We start from the raw sequence: 16,473 nt of genomic DNA on the forward strand, positions 1-16,473 counted from the left end.
ATATTTTTTTTCATAGTTTAAAAAATTCCTGTAGTCTTCATATGATCTCCAAAAGCTGCCTTTGCCACATTGTACAGACATTAAAAATGCATCTATTTGAGGAACTCTCTATTAGACTGGCCTGAATTTTGGAATCATTTTTATCAAGTTGAAGTACAGTATATACAGGCACAGTGCTAGCACAGATTCTGCTGCAGATTGTTGCATGAGAAGTACAGTAGTTCTACGATTTCTAAGCATTTCAGTGTGTTAGGCTTCTATGGTTAATTAAACTACAGAACCTATTGCTAGAATTTTGTATTGAGGTGAATTCATGCGGTAAATGTACAGTATACAGATACTATACCATCCTTTAGCCTTCTGTCTTCTGATCTATGAAGCTAGTGGGGCTTGGACCTAGTCAGCACTTGAGGAATGAGCAACCTCTGGTTGTTGCTGTTAGTGGACCCATTGGTAACACTCTTCCTTCTGGACTTTTAAACCATTGTTCCAGTACAGCAAAAGGGGATGCACACACACTGTCTTTCAGATTAGACAGATTAGTAACGGCAGTCTTCATAAGGTGGGTGTTAACAATGTTATCTTGGCTAAATTCTGCTTTGGATTTGTTCAATCCAACTTACTTAAAGGTCCTCCTTAATTGAAATGGTGAAGTGATTTGTGATGTCTCTACCTGCTGTGTAGTGGAGCTGCCTGTATTTTACCCAGGAGAGTTCTACACTTCAATGGTTCATGAAGTGAATCACCTCTTATACAGTATGTGAAGGACTATGGAATCCTCTGGGACAAGAACTCTATGTAATAAAAATTATTGTTATACTGTCCTGTGTATGATTTATTTATCTGAATGTCTCATCATCGTGTTCCAGGTGGAGAGGCATTTGGCAATGGGGCAAGGAAGTGGCTAATCTAATACTAATTGTTTTTTGTACTTTGTTTCTCGATTTGTTTTGTTTTTTATTTCAGGTTCACGGTAGGTTAGTGCTGAGATTGAGAGAGTCCTTAGAGCATCTGGGTGGGTCCCTCACATGCTTTTTTTTTCTTCCTTTCTTTAGTGCAATCAACAAGTTTCCACGTGTGCTCTTACAGCAGAAGCTTTTAACAACAATTAAGATTTATTAGTTGTTTATTACAGGGTGTAAGAGGAACACCACTTTTCTCACGCTCCTTAAAGCGATTCAGGTGTCCCTGAAACTAAAATTACACACTGTTATTAAAGTAAACCCAAGCCTCAATTATTAGGAGGGGGTGCAGTGTGGTTTTGTGATACTATTTGAATACACTGTATGCTAGCACATAAAAATTAAGACACTCCTTTTTTAGTAACAGACCGCACTTTGCACCAAACACAGCTATCCCAAATTCCCAAACTATTAGACTGTAGTGTAAAGCCATATCATAATAGCTTTGACAGTGCTGAATCTGAATGTCTTACTGGTTTTATAATACCTTCACAAGTACAGTCAAGAGGAATGTGCTGTAAAAATGTTTTTTAAAGGCTTGAAGTTGTTTTGCTTTAAGAAAGACAAACCCAAGAAAAGAAAGTGGGCATGTTTTTTGAGTAAATCTGATTAGGATTCTTGCTTCAATCCAGTAAAATGGAAGCGAGCATAGCCTTAGCTCAGAACTGTAATCTGATTTGCAGGGTGGAATGGGTTGTCTCACATGACCAGTTTAGAGGAGGACTGGCGCAAGGTTGTGCCAGCGTCCCCGAGGGTGTTAGTGGGCCTTAGGAGGGGGGTTGTGTGAAAGGGACGAATCTTTTGGGGGAGCTGTGCCTGTGTGGGTGGGGGTAAGGCATTCTGGGATACGAGATAAAAAAATTGTCTGAAATAGTGTGTTTCTGGACTAGAAGACTTTAGTTTTTTCTTTACTGCTAAGTCTTTTATCAGACTGTCCTTTTAACATGGAAATATATCCATTGCAATACATCATATTGTTTTCCCATTCAACCTTTTCTTAGTTAACACTTTGAAACAGCACCCTAACAGTCTGAGCATCCTTCATGATATTACTGCAAATAGTAAATAATCAAATTTTTATTGAATAAATACCATAGAAAAAATCATATCCTGTTCTCAGTTGTTGCCTCTGATATTGTCTGATTCAGTATAGTTCTGAAATACACTCAATGCAAACTGTTTGCATTGTGAATACCAACTGTATGTTAGTCTTGGTAGCAAAAGGGGTAACAGCCATTCACAGTGCCACGTTTCCTTAGCTGCAACTCCAGAATTGTGGGGATATTGAGAGCGAAACTCAGTTTAACTACAATTGTGCTGTTGGCGAGAAGCAATTCTGTCATAAAATATAGCAAAATCTAATAAACGTCCCCTTTTCTTGAAAATTATTTAATATTTTCTTCCGGATCTTTTTTGAGAATATTGTCCCTAGAAAGTTCTGTATTTCATCACTGTTTTTATTGTTGATTTGCTTACTTGTTCTGTATGTTTGAACAGGTTGAATTTTTTTTTGGAGGGGAGGGGTTAAGATTTATTTTTCTTATTGTCATCGGCACTGAGCCACCATCTAATTTGCATTTCAAAATACCAGGCATAGCCATCCTTAATAATTATTTCTGTGTTGTGCAAGGATTGTTTGTTTTGTTCAGTTGAGCTTTACATCTGCTTTTCCATATGGGTGGATTAGCTGTTTTAAACATTCTGGAGAGTAGGATCTTGTGGGACTATTTAATGCTAGAGCACATACAGAATGTGAGAGTGAGAGGGAGGGAAAGAGAGGGACAGACAGGGGAGGTGGATAGATAGGGGTTTGCTCAATAGAGCTACAGTACTTTCTGGCTACTTTCTGTGCTCTTGGTAAGTTAGGAGCTTCTTCAAAGGTCTGAGGCTGCTTCTGTTGTTTTCAGCTCCCAGGGGCTTCAGGCTGGTATAAAAGAGAGAGGAAAGTCAGGGAGTCCTTGTGAAGGCTAACTGAGAAAACACAGCAGATGTGGCGAGAAAAGTTCTAATCCCAGCTTCTGCTGTCAGCGGGAGGTTTTTCATAAGAAAATATCTGCTTCCCGTTGTCCTGACGGTGGAAGTCAGTTATTGCAGAGAGCTGGGGGATCCGATCATGATCTCAGATGCTAATCAAAGCCGGCCTGGGATTATTTTTTTTGTATTTTAATTCCAGTTTTTCATTAGGGTAGACACAGCTAGAGATGTCATCTCCAGTCAATGTTGTACTGTATCATGCCGTTAATTCTTAATCTTGCTTTTAATTTCTGATCTGGAACCATTGTGGTCCAAGTCAATATTAATAGTGTTTGGTTGCAGGTGCAGATGCAAGCTGTGGCATGAATGCCACAACAGTAGTAGTTATTTCTAGCATGCTATGACAGATGAAATGCATTTGAGGCTGAATCTGGGCTGTCTGCTTTGGTACCTGAGAAAGAATAGAATTAAGAGTTTTTGTAAAAGAACAAAAAAAGACTCTTATATTAAATACATTTATTAAAGGACGTTAGCGAATTTCCATTGGTCATGTTGCTTGGCAGATATTGTCAAGTGATGTGCACAAAAAGACTTTTCATACAAAGACAAAACAAAAAACTGCAAAACACTGGTGATAAAAAACACACCATTTTACAACTGACTTTTCTTATTCTTTAAGTGCAGATGTATTTAGCTTGAGAGAAACATTTAGTGTACTTTCCAGAGTTATTGTGCGATTCAACATTGTCTTTAGAATACTTTCAGAACATCTGTTATCTATTTTCCAGGTCCAGAGAACCTAAAAGCACTTCTCTTAACTCCTCCAAAACCTCCAAAAATATTTTTCCCTGTATTTTTCCTTTTTCTTAACATTCCAAATTCCTGTGCTGAATAACTTTGTTCAAGGTTCTTAAGTTGAAGGGTTTTGTCACTTGGAAACAGTGCATTAGTTGCCTGGGTGACCAGCCAGTCACCAGGACACTCAAGAGCAGTAAACGATACCTCTGCTCAGGATCAATCCATGTAGTTTTCTGAATAGGTGTTTGTTATGTTACATTATACTCAGATTGTGGCATTACTCAAGACATTTTACCTGTTTTCCCATGAGAAATTGAGTTTACATGTCATCCTAGCAGAATTCCTTTTATGAGCCTTGACTGTACAACAATGGCTCCACAACAATCTGTACAACAACAGAAAATTAGGACCTCTGACCTCACGCTCCATAGTGAGCAATTCAGCATTTGTTTTTACCATTTGAAACAGTGATCAATTCTAATTTGGGCCATTGCAGATGAACAGTAACCATGCATTACATATGGTACATTAAACAAAATTGTCTTTGTGTCTCCTCAAACAGAGAAAAACACAATTAAAAAGTCAGGAATTTCTCCAGGTTTCATTGAGTCATGCAGTTGTGAGACCATACTTAGTTTGCTAGCAATTTTGCAATTGAAGGGAATGCCAGAGTTAAAACAAGGACATTCGATGCCTTAATAATATTTATCCCAGTTATAAATGTCAGTGTGATCAATTTCTCAAAAGATGTTGGCAAACTAATAAACCTGACCACTCCTTGCCTTTTTCTCTTCATCTGTGGTTTACCTAGCTTGCATAAGAAGGAATTCTTCATTTTTAAGCAATGGCATATTTAATGCAAAACAAATAACAGTTTAATCAGAATCAATTTGGAATGCATACTGTATATCATTTTTTGCTGAATGGAGCCTCTAAGATTTCTGCACAGACCCCTTGGATACGTTTGGATTTTGTTTGCCTTATTTAATTGTTTTTTATTAATGAACTTCAGGCCAGAGTAACACTGATGCAAATTTTCTTGTTTTCTGTTTTAGTGGTATCCTATGCCGAATACAGAATTGGAGTTATAGTGGCCTGAACGACTGTAGGAGGTAAGAGTTTGGAAGCTCACCTTTGCTACTTCTCACTTGTCTCACAGTGCAACAAGTCATAATAGTTAATAAATGCAAAATTTCACTGGTGTGTAGTTAGGTAGATCCAAGATAATTTCCAAATCCCTAGCAAATGGTGTTTTATCTTTTTTACAGTCTTGAAATGTTGTATTGGTTTTAACATTTTTTTACTGTAAACCCAGCCATTCTCTTACAATCATGTAAAGACTGGGATCTTTACATCCAGAGAGTTAGATATGCAGGCATGCTCCTGCAACAAGCCCACCACAAAACCATTTGTCAAGTGATATTCTGCAAAGCTCCACAGCACCTAATAGTGGAGCACCAACTGTAGGACTGATGTTGAGACTGAATTGACCCATATCATGACTGAAGTATAATTATAATACTATATGGTATCAATCGATATAATTGCTGAAATATACTGTAATTACAAAAGATGTGCCCAATATCACTGCATAAATAACTACAAGGCAGTGAATTATAGTATAGTGTATATGGCACCACTGTCACTACAGAATTAAAACACTCAACAGACGCATAACATTACTAAATTACAAGTTCAATGCTGTGTAGTGTATCACAATCAAGAATTGGAATTGCAGGTGGAAATGAAACTGATCAGTTATATCCATCTGCTCAGTGATGGAGATGTTTTCAAAACCTACTAGGCTACTGTCATTATTTAGTACAAAGTCTTTATAACTTCTTATTTGTTTCTGTAATAAAAAAACTATTTGCAAGCACTATTTGAAAGCCAATCGTACTGCTGAATTACATATACATGTAATGTTTAGGAAACTGTCATAACCAAGCTAAAAATTCAGTATACCAATACAGCTGCTGAAATGGAATCGCAATGGGTTTTATCAACAATGTGGTGTTTCAGTTATTTAACATTACTGAATTATTACTAAATTACTGTTTTTGAACAGTTATCCCAAGATACCTGGATACAAAGAGATAACATACAGTACCAAAAAACCAAAAAATGTCTTTGAGTCAAAGGTTGATTTACAATAATTTAACTGCTTGTGGTCTCTTGATCTAACCGACTTTAAAAAGAGTATCATAATTTTTTACCCGAATCAAGCCTAAGAATTGAATTGTTGTTGCTGCTTTTGTTTTTTATTTAGGATTGTTAGTCTTTTAAAATGTTTTATTCACAAAACATATTTATTTTAGGATTGCTGGGTCTCAGATTATCTTGTTGTTTTAAAGTCTTCTTGGCAGACGAGCTTAAATCCAGTACTTCTCTTACTCTCAGCTTTGAGTATATTTAGGAAACTAACTTCATTTCCCAGTAAGTGTGTTTCTAGGATATTTGCCAATCAATAATGTCTACGCAATTTGGAAAAAAAATGTCTTCTTTGTTTTCCCTCTCCTTGTCAAGGGTTTGCCTTATCAGTCAAGGGTTTGGCTTCAGCATTTCAGCATGGGAAGATAAATCCAACAGGGATTTTCTCAGAAGTATTTCCAGGAATGACAATATGGTTACCTGGTCTTTATTGAAGATAAGTCAGTGCTGCTGCACAGAAGGTGATTCATTTTCTCATCAACAGAGGTGTGGTCCATTGCCTTTAAGAATACTAAATATTATCATCAAAGTGTGAATTTTTTTCCTTAATATGATATGTGGATGGTTAGTACGAGGCTAACTGTGCAGACTTGAAAAAGAAGCTTAGAATGCCCTGGATCCCATTAAAGTCTGTGTAAATTTCAGATCTACAATATAAGCCAATCTGCTATCCATGTGTGATCTTACATTGCTGGTTATCATTGAAGCAAATCTCTTCAGAAAGCAGGTTTTAATTTAATGAAACTGTAATAAATCCCTCTCCTTTGTTTTGACATGTTCAATTCTTCCATGATTCATTGCTGCTGTAAGTGCAGTTTCTCCCTGTCTCACCTGAAATGCAGTCTTCCGAATAGTTCATTTTGGTCAGAGGACACATAATGCAATTCAGGACTGTTGCCCTGTATTGTTATGCCCTTGATTTGAGTTTTTCTTCGTCTCAGGACTTCAGTATATTTTCATACACCTTTCTAAACAGGGCTAGTGTTTTAGACTTTGAAGAAAATGAAGGAAATGATTCAGATGCACAGAGCACAAGTCCACTTGTCCACAAGAAGCTGGCACAAAATTATTTTGTTTTATTGGATTAGCTGGAAGACACAATAGAAGACATTGTTCAAGTTAGTCCTCATGACAGAAACGATAACGTAAGAGTAGGTTGATCTTTCCAAAATGAAGTGAGAGGTGAGGGCTGGGGATGCAAACTCTCATTGACCCCTTCAACCTGCATGGGGCAAGTTGTAATCATAGACCCCTTCCCCTTCTCTATGTCTGATCAGAGTCTAATGTCTACAAAAGGATCAGGGAACATGGGGTGTATGTGCTGGGGAGCACACAACTGAGACCTGCGTACTATACGGGAGAGAGATAGATTAGGCGATAACCCGGCAAAGTCAGCCTGTCTGACAGGTTGGGGCCTGATGCAGGGCGATACTGAGATATGGGCACCAGCCCAACTATTAGGTACAGTACAAATAGGCAAAGACACAGGGAATGTGATACCTTGCAGGTTCCAGAAGCTTTAACAAAAAATAAAGAAGAAAAAAAAAACATGGCAAAAAGTGCTGACAGATCCCCTGACATGTCTTTCCTCCCCTGAGGCTGTATTAATCCCATCTTTCAGCTTCTCTTTGCCAGGAGCTAGGCAGTGACAAACCTAGTGCCATGGCGACAGGTAAAATAGAACAGAGATATGATGTAATGCAATTAGCACAGATAGATGTACTGAGATTTTTTTTCAGTGCTGAATTTACATTAGCCACTTACTACATGTTTAGTTTTTTCTTGGTTACTGTGATCCCGGCATTAGACTGAGCAGAGAAGCAGAGAAGTTCTTTAGTATTAACAATATATTAATAGAAGCAATGATTTCAAGCAGAATTGCTTTTTAGTGGTTGTTTTTGTAATCTTGCATTTGTCAATCTATAAAATAGCACTATCCTTCAGTGAAAATTGGAATGCCAAGCTCAAATATTTCTGTAAAAATTCTAAATAAAGCAATTATAAAGCCATTATTGGAAAGATGTGAAAAGAATTATGTACCATGCAGTGTATGAATGTGCATCTTTCTTTGCCTTTAAGAGAATTAATTTACAAATAAAAAATATAAACCAGAAAAAAAGATTTTTTTTCAGATCTTTCCAGAATTATTTGCTTGTAAAAAAATTCCTTCCTCTGCAACAGTGTGTATCTACACATATACAGTAAATGATAAAGTCTTTGTTCAAGGTACACAAAGGAATTATTTGCTTAAATCATTTGTTTACCTACGTTACTCCTGTTTGGTGTAATGTCAATAAACCACTACATTTGATGTCAGCATTTCTATGGAACAACGACAGATGGCAAGCAAGTTTATATTATTTTGCCACCTTTGAAATTTGTCTTACCAATATTTTTCCTACCGTCTTGGTACTCATCTTTACAAGTGTGTCATGCAAGTTTTTTTTAATCCAGTTTTAGGCTCAGACGTTCGCTTTGGATTGAGTTTTGCAGGAATGGGAAAAGGAATTTACATCAACACTAGTGTTTGCTATTGCTTTTGAAGAGATGAGAGGTTGCATGGTTGATGGATATGCCTTGGCACTGTACCATGACTTTCAGAGCAGAGGAAAGACATTACATTTGGGCTCTGTCAGAACTCGCCTTCAGGCCGCAACTTGCTTTCAGACTGTAGGCTGCACAAGGAGGGAAGAGAAGTACACAGTTAACCCCTGTCTGTTTGGGGAAAAAACTTTCAAAAATGGAACAAAGAATCAGTAGATTTACCATTTTCACTGCACCTTCAATAACCTACTGTAGGTACAGTGGGAGAAAGTAAAAAAAAAACAGAATCCTGGCTTTCTAGATGAACGTTTGAAGGTTTTAGAAGCTACATCTTGCAAGGAGACGCTGGAGAGATTTGAGATGAGAGGGGGTGGAGATAACTTGTTCCCAAGATTTGAGCACTTTATTTATTTTGCGTATCTCAGAGGGTGTATGTTTTATATCCTTGGTAAAACTTGGCAAGATTTTAACACCTTATTTGGTAACTTTTAGACAGACATCGTGTTTGCTGTTGTGGCCTAACTGAGACTGAGATGTTGTGTTTAGCTGATGGATACCCCAAATGTGGTGTATTGCAATTGAAAATTCAGTACTTAAGGTTCCAGGGTGCCTTTTAAAAACCTTTTCAGCCTTTGATGAAAAATGTTATGTCACACAACATTGATGAGCATTCGTTCAGATATAATTTCATTGCCACTTAAACCTGGTTGACTCATGTCCTCCAAAATGATTTGTGTTGTACCTCTTCTGTTTTCACTTGATTAGTTTTGATAAAGATATTTCACCACACCACACAATAGGTTCAGTTTGTTAGCAAAGAATGGACAATACTACTGTATCAACCTGCACTGGAACACCAACTTGCCTGTGGAGTTGGTAAACTGGCAATGGCAATAAGAACTGAAACACTTATTGGACTGCTGTGTTTAATTGTTATGATTTAGATTTTTCCCTTATTACAAATAAATCAAGAAATGCAATAGTAATTTACAGTGGAGCAAGAATAAGTATCTCTAAAACAAATGTAGACAAGAAGGGTTATGTGAATTTAATTATCAGTACTGGGCTGTAGTGAATGACTATGGGAATTTTAAATATATTTTTTATCTTAAAAATGTCTCATTAATCATTCTTTTAAACTGGCAGTAATGTGCATGGCTTTCATTACATTTCACATTCCCATGGAGTGTATAGGTGTCTGCTGTGCTATGATTAATTGTGGGAAAGGTGACTTTACCTGGATCTTAGCACAAATTAATGAATTCCTGAACAATTACAAAGGATACCACCACAGTGACTTCTCACCTACATTATATATCTGAAAGACCTGCAGGTGCCCAGTGGAAAACAATACTGAAATGAAACATCTTCCAGAATCTCTTTGAAAATGTAGCATCACTTTTTCCCATCTTCTCAAGATTAGATTGTTTTCAGATAAGATGGTGACTCGTCCACTGAGCATTTTCTGAAGATCCTGTGTTTTGCATGCCTGTGGGATTTCCGCAAACTCATGTGTGTAACAGTAAAATAAGGATAACATTTTAATTAACATAAGTTCTGGTATTATTTTTGCCTTAATTCAGCAAACTGTATCTTGCCTTTTCGATAGTGAAGTATTGAAAACCACCATTTAGACTTAAGGCTCAAAGTGAATAAAAGTTTTTCTGAGATCAATTGTTGATAGATTCCATTTTGGACACAGTTTTTTTTCTGTAAGGAATGAGTTTATTGTAATAATACACATTAAAAATCTGTTAAGTGCTACAAAAGACAAAATAATATTCTAATTTTCAATCCCACTAGAGGGTGAAGGTCTCCCAAATAAGGGGATTAACCATGAGCACCCATGCTGTCTGTGTAAATTGTTGTGTTGGAGCAGATAGAGCTTAATTGGAGTATAAAAGTACCTATCTGTCTGCACATAAATGATTGCATGTATACTTCAAAGTTTGGGGAAGAAATCTGAAAAATTCCCTCACTAAAGAAAATGCAACAACATGTGTGAGAAAGTTTTTTTATTCAGCAGCATTATCACCTTATCTGATGTCAGATGCTAAGCAAGGGCTTACCTCTAATGCTAACCAGGTTGCTAATAATGTGAAAGATGTTGCTAGACCAACAGTGGTAGTTGCTCTAACCCAGAATTTCCAAACCAGTGCCCAAACCAAATATGCTAACAGAGACTACTGTTCTGCAGGAGTCACTGATCTTTGGATATGATGTTAAAACCAAGATTTCGACTATTTGGTCATTAAAGATCCAATAGCACTGTTCATGAGAGTAAAAGCATTAGCCCCAGTTTCCTGAATATTGATCTGGCATCCCTAAATCTACATTTTCTTTTAACTGGTGACATTTCCCTTCTCCTCGTGATCTGCTGTGTAGTATGGTTGCTGGCACAGAACGCTGCCATATGTCACACAGGTACAGTAGGTGTTGTACTTACAGTAAGTAGTGGATGAGGTGGGTCCCCTCCTATGTACAGTATGAAGCCCTTTGGGATACTTTGAACTGAAAAATCCTATCTAAATACAAATGATTATTTTCCATTCCAAAGCAATCTGATAAATTGTGACACAGCTACTTTTGAATTGTCATATACTGTATGACAATTCAGTTTTGCATTGGTAGGCAATGTATGAGACTTAACATGGTTTTTCATGAGTACATAAACTCCATGAACTGCAGAAGAAAAACCCTACGATCTAAACAAGTAAGACTGGTTTCCCCTGCTCCATTTCCTGTTTACTGTGTTAAACTCAGTTTGGCCGTTGTTAAGGAGTAATTAATAAACATAGACACCTAATTAAGTAATGCTTGCAGACGGGTAAATCTTCCCTCTGGCTGTTGCTCTTCCAAAACCAGTCATCTGTTTTCCTTTGTTTCTATTGTTACTGAAAATGCCTGAGATAGTAAAAATGTCTGATTAAACCAATAGTTCAGTGAGCAATTTAATCTTTACTGAATCAAGAATCTTAACTGAATTGAGTCAAAAAGCAAAATGTAGTAATTTTAGCATTCCTGGATACATTAGTATATTGCCTCAGGCTGATAAAATGTCTTCTTGGCTTTCCTGTCCATGTATTTCTATGTACATATATATGTATGTAACCTTGAGTTCACAATAAGTAAAGCCACCCAGTACATAAATGCTTTTAGGAATGTTTATAAAGAAGTTAGGCATAAGAAGCTTTGGCTTAACCTGCTTGGCTGATGGTCAACCACCTGGCTGTAGAACAAGGAAGTTAGGACTCCCAGACAGAGAGAGATGTTATCCAAGGGTGAGCTGCAAAGGTGGACAGGGGGTGACAAAGGGATGCAAAACTGAGAATGCAAGAAAAAAAGAGAATGATTTACTATATTTATGTTGCATATTTGTATGTATGGCTTTTCAGGATGTGAAATCATGAAGGGTAGACAAGTGGAGCTCACCTTGAGCTTGGAGAATGAGGTTGTTGTGATCCATCTCAAACTTTCATTAAAATCTCCACTTCAACTTTGAATTAATTATTTTGCACTAAAGGTTAATGTTTCTTGGCTGTAAAAAAATAATCTACCCTCTATCTGTTATCTACCCTATGTTTTTGGCTGTTTGACTGGTACCTGCGAATTGCTGACTCGCACCTACACAGACTCCCACTGTTTAGCTGTGACCTTATAAAAGGAACATTCACCCAGACTTTCAAGGCGTCTCCTTCTCTGTTAAAAGTCCAGATGGCACCTCAAAGCTATTGAGCATGGTACTAGCAGGTTTAGAGTAGTTACTGTACTAGCACTGTACTACATTTCAGCATTGATTTTTCTTTCCCTAATAGTGGATTTTCTGTTGTTTTGCAGTGTATGGGCTCAAAGGAACTCCCAACCGCATATAAAAGAAGAGGAATTCACATTCAAACACTGATGTTTTCCTTCCTGTTAATAGCTCTCAGTGCACACCACATTGAATCAAGACACAAATGTTTGTCAAAGCTTGCAAAATGATGTATTGAACAGTTGTTTAAGGGATGTCACTTATTTCAATATTATTTTCTCATTTTATGAAGTCATTTTAGAGCTCGATCCCAAAGCACAAATCAACTAGCTCGCTATGCAAAGGTCAGCTGGTGCAATCGCTGACGTAAGTCTTGGAGACCTTCTTCAGTAATGTTAGTCGCTAATTTATTAAGTGTGATAACTATTGTTTCTTAAACTGTGTTTGAAAACGATTCATTTTCTAAATATATGGAGCACTTATTCATTCTAGTATGTGGCAGCAAGGATTTCTAGTGGATTAACTTATTTAATACACTGTGTGAATATAGATATTTTACTGTAACAGTGCAGACATCCACAAGGTTTATTTCCCCATTTGTGCAATACTAATATTTCAAAGTCATGTTGGACATAATAGTGTTAAATGCTGTGAGATTGAGGCTGCGATGACTAACAAAGAGGGACTTTTAGTTGGATGTTCTTGTGTTATACCAGTGTTTCTCAACCTGAGTGCCATGGTACAGTGTTGTACTTTCAGACATTAATGGGTATGCTGTGGAATTTTGGAAAAGTCACATATGAGAAAAATAAAAAATGAATACATTAAATATTGTTTATATATACAGTGAATTAGTTTTGTGGAGTATCCAAAGTGTCGTATTGCACGTTTAGTGTATACACACGACACAGAGGCCAGCCACTGGGACTCACTTGTGGTGCTAGTTACATTTCTCAAGTTGGATGTGTACAGTACATATATAAAAAATGGAATGTTTGAGGGCAGCAGAGAAAGAGCTCCATGTTTCACTGTCATCAATCCCTGCCAGGATACAAGGCAACTTTTAGACAAGCAAAGATTAAGCATTGAAATACATTTTGTTTATAATATTAATAGTAATGTGCTTGGACCAATGACATGTATGTGTTTGTGAAGGGGGGCAGTTTGCTATAAAATTGTTATATTTATCTAATTACTCCATGGAATGAGAAAAGTTGAGAAACACAGTTGTATACTATTGTATATTGCTGAATCAGACAATCAGCTCTGCAGGATGTGGGCAAAATAGCTCTGAACCACACTGATCACCCCTTTTCAACATATTTCTTATTAAGAAAATAAAAGGAATATATTTGTCAAATGTGTCTGTCTCCTTTTTACTGTCTCATTGAAGCATGGCTTAAACAGTTGTGCTGTTGCTCTTTTATTAGGAAAGTGTATTGTTTTAATGGATTTGCATACATATTTCAAATATTATGTTTTGGAATATTCCCAAGGCAACATGTCAGAGATGCTACACATTTGCCAGGTCTTAGATCCTTATTGACCAGGAAACTAATTTTAAAAAAAGAAACTGAAAGGTCAGTCTGAAATTCAGCTTTTCAGTTTGAACTCAGATTTTATAGGGACCCTCAGCAGTGTAAATGCCAGGATTGCTCAGCTTGTTTAAAAATGTTAATTAGCTACCTGGAGTTTGCTACCCTGCCAGCACATAATCAAAACAGAAGACAAAAGAGATACCGGAAAACACAGTCCCTTTAAATATTTGTTCTTTCTCTCCTGTGGGTGTGAAAAACTGGGAAATGCTCTATGTCAACTTCAACTTGGGATTCAGCTGAGGCTTGGTCCTGTGTGAGTCTGTAAAATATGAGCGCAATGGGAGGTTGAGGGGGGCTATATTCTGGGATTGATGTGGGGAGGGGGAATGTATTTTGGGAGGTGAGGATCATTGTCTTCTTTCTCAACTTGCCAAAACAATAGCGAATCAACCCAAACTCTGTTGCACTGCATTTCGTTTTTTATTTTATTTTATTTTGGCTACTGACAACTTTTTGACATGCCATTCTGAACTGTTTGGAATGATAACATTTGATCAATATTTTGGAAGAGAAGTTATTGTGGGTTAAAATTGTGGAGGTGGGGGGGGGATAGGTTTGATGACATCTTTATAGTACTACCTTCGGTCAACAATATTAGCATGTCCTCAATGCTGCTCAATGCTTTCCTGCATTTTTTTTCTCACACACAGCCAAGGGAAAAATGACCTCTGAAACTTTCAATTCACCACACTTCTATAGCTTTGAATGGACCGGCTCAACAAAAGGTGACATAATTTTCTCAGGATCTGATTGGTCCCTGCCTCCCACAGAATGACATCATGCCTGCCCCCTCTATTTCTCTTTCCAGGATGCTTGGTTGCTGTGACAACTGCATTCGCTCAAGCTAGCTGCCCACAGGATTTGGCAGGTCATTATTTGGCTAGTATTAATGAATGTGGGTAGAGTTGATTCTCTGTTTGTGGTAAACAGGCCTGGGAATGTGTTTCAGTGGAAGGCAGAGATTGAGAATCTAAAACAAAAGTTTGTTAGTGTCCCAATGTCAAACAACTGATTGCTTCTGTTCAGGCTGACCTTATCCTAAATGCAAACTTATACATTTGTTTAAAACTAGCAAAAGATGTTTGATACTTTAATGACTGATATTTTGTTTCACACATAACATGGATACAACAAATTAAGGAAAAGCTGTAATGTAATAAAAACACAAGTTTTCAACAATTAATAGTTTTATTTCCCTTTTTTCTTTTTCAAAACAGAGGTTTTGTGGTAAAATGTTACAAGTTGTAACACAGTTGAAGTGGGTTATTTTGAAGGGCAGTAGACATTATGATTTCTCAAACTTTTTTCAAATTTGTCTATCAGACAAACTACAGGGATTTTCCCCAATTGCTGGAAAACATTTCACCCTGATACTAAGACTCATTAATTTGTTTTTAACTCTTATGTAGTGAACTACTTTGTTTACATTATAAATCTATAGCCCCACAGTACAGTTTTGAATGTTTCATTATTTTAGTAATAGAGAAATTTCAAGTTTATTTAGATTGATTTAATGTAAATATGATTAGGTGTGGGGGTCCCTTTTGATAGTCATTTGATAGAGACAGAAGACTTAAGTTACTGGCATTACTGCATGCAACCTACAGTACAGTTAACTGTAGACCATCAACATTTCTGAACAGCAGTTACAATACATTACATTTGAACTGGAGGAGCCCTTTTGAAAATGGTTTGAAAAGGTACACAAGTTAAGAAAGTTGAGGATCTTGTAATTAAATGAACAGTAGAATACAATATACCTTTTAGTGTGACATTCTTTTTACTAAGGATTTATCCAGTGATACTTAATTGAACTAGTGGAAAATCTATAACTAAACGGATTTATCAATCAGTATCAATTGTTTGAAAACGTATTAAATTAATTTTAAGACTATAAATGTCCATGTTTTTCAAATATTACTAGAGAACTATTTTTAAATGTGTAGTTCTTTTTGTGTAACCAAGGGAGATCTAAAATCACTAAATTATTATTCTCAGACTGACAAATATAAATTCAAAGTACTATAATTATAATTGTAATTGTCGTCAAAGAAAGACCTGCCATCCCTTTTTGCTCTCTTTATAGTGAACATGCAAAACCATGGCACCTCCATGCAGCGTCATTGAAATGAGAGACCTGTTGCACACAATATGATGTTACAGAGAGGAACACACTAGAAGAGACAAGCAGAGAATGTACAGTATCTGAGGATTTTTTTCTTCCCAGGTTCCATAGGTAAACAGAGCATCCTAAATATTTGGGGGGTGGGCAGTATAATCTAAATAGATGTGTTTTATACGTAAAATAAGGCCAAACGTTGGTCTATGGTGTTATGATGTTGATACAAAGAGTCAAGTACTAATACTGAGGTATGGACCATGTCAGGACTTTGGACTTCCAAGACTTTAGGACATCATCTTTGCCCCTCAATGGAACAAGGAGCAAAAGAAGAGACAGTTTAACCAGCATTTGAGGCCCATATCAGTATTTCAGTCAAAGAGGTGACGGGAAGTAAACTATTTAGTTTATTATGCTTTCATTCTTTTTTGTTCCTTTTTTTCTTTTAAAGGAATGGGGATGTGGACTGATTAAGAGTCTCCGTGTTTGAAAATCCTGCAGTAATTAATTTTCTGC

At 36.8% G+C, this 16,473-nt stretch overlaps 1 long non-coding RNA gene across 3 annotated transcripts in view; it reads left to right on the forward strand.

Moving 5' to 3' along the window:
* Nucleotides 1–13,600, forward strand: part of LOC148652692 (uncharacterized) — a 98,707-nt gene extending 85,107 nt beyond the window's left edge. The window contains exons 2-4 of one of the 3 annotated variants that reach the window (XR_015925398.1): nucleotides 4,790–4,846; nucleotides 6,261–6,431; nucleotides 12,327–13,600. This is a non-coding gene — a long non-coding RNA (uncharacterized LOC148652692). The remainder of the gene's footprint in view (nucleotides 1–4,789; nucleotides 4,847–6,260; nucleotides 6,432–12,326) is intronic. The other 2 variants (XR_015925397.1, XR_015925396.1) reach the window with 2 other exon arrangements.
* The last annotated feature ends 2,873 nt before the right edge of the window (nucleotides 13,601–16,473 follow it).

This window comes from Lepisosteus platostomus, chromosome 11 (genome assembly GCF_059453375.1).
Source record: "Lepisosteus platostomus isolate fLepPlt1 chromosome 11, fLepPlt1.hap1, whole genome shotgun sequence".
Taxonomy (NCBI): domain Eukaryota; kingdom Metazoa; phylum Chordata; class Actinopteri; order Semionotiformes; family Lepisosteidae; genus Lepisosteus; species Lepisosteus platostomus.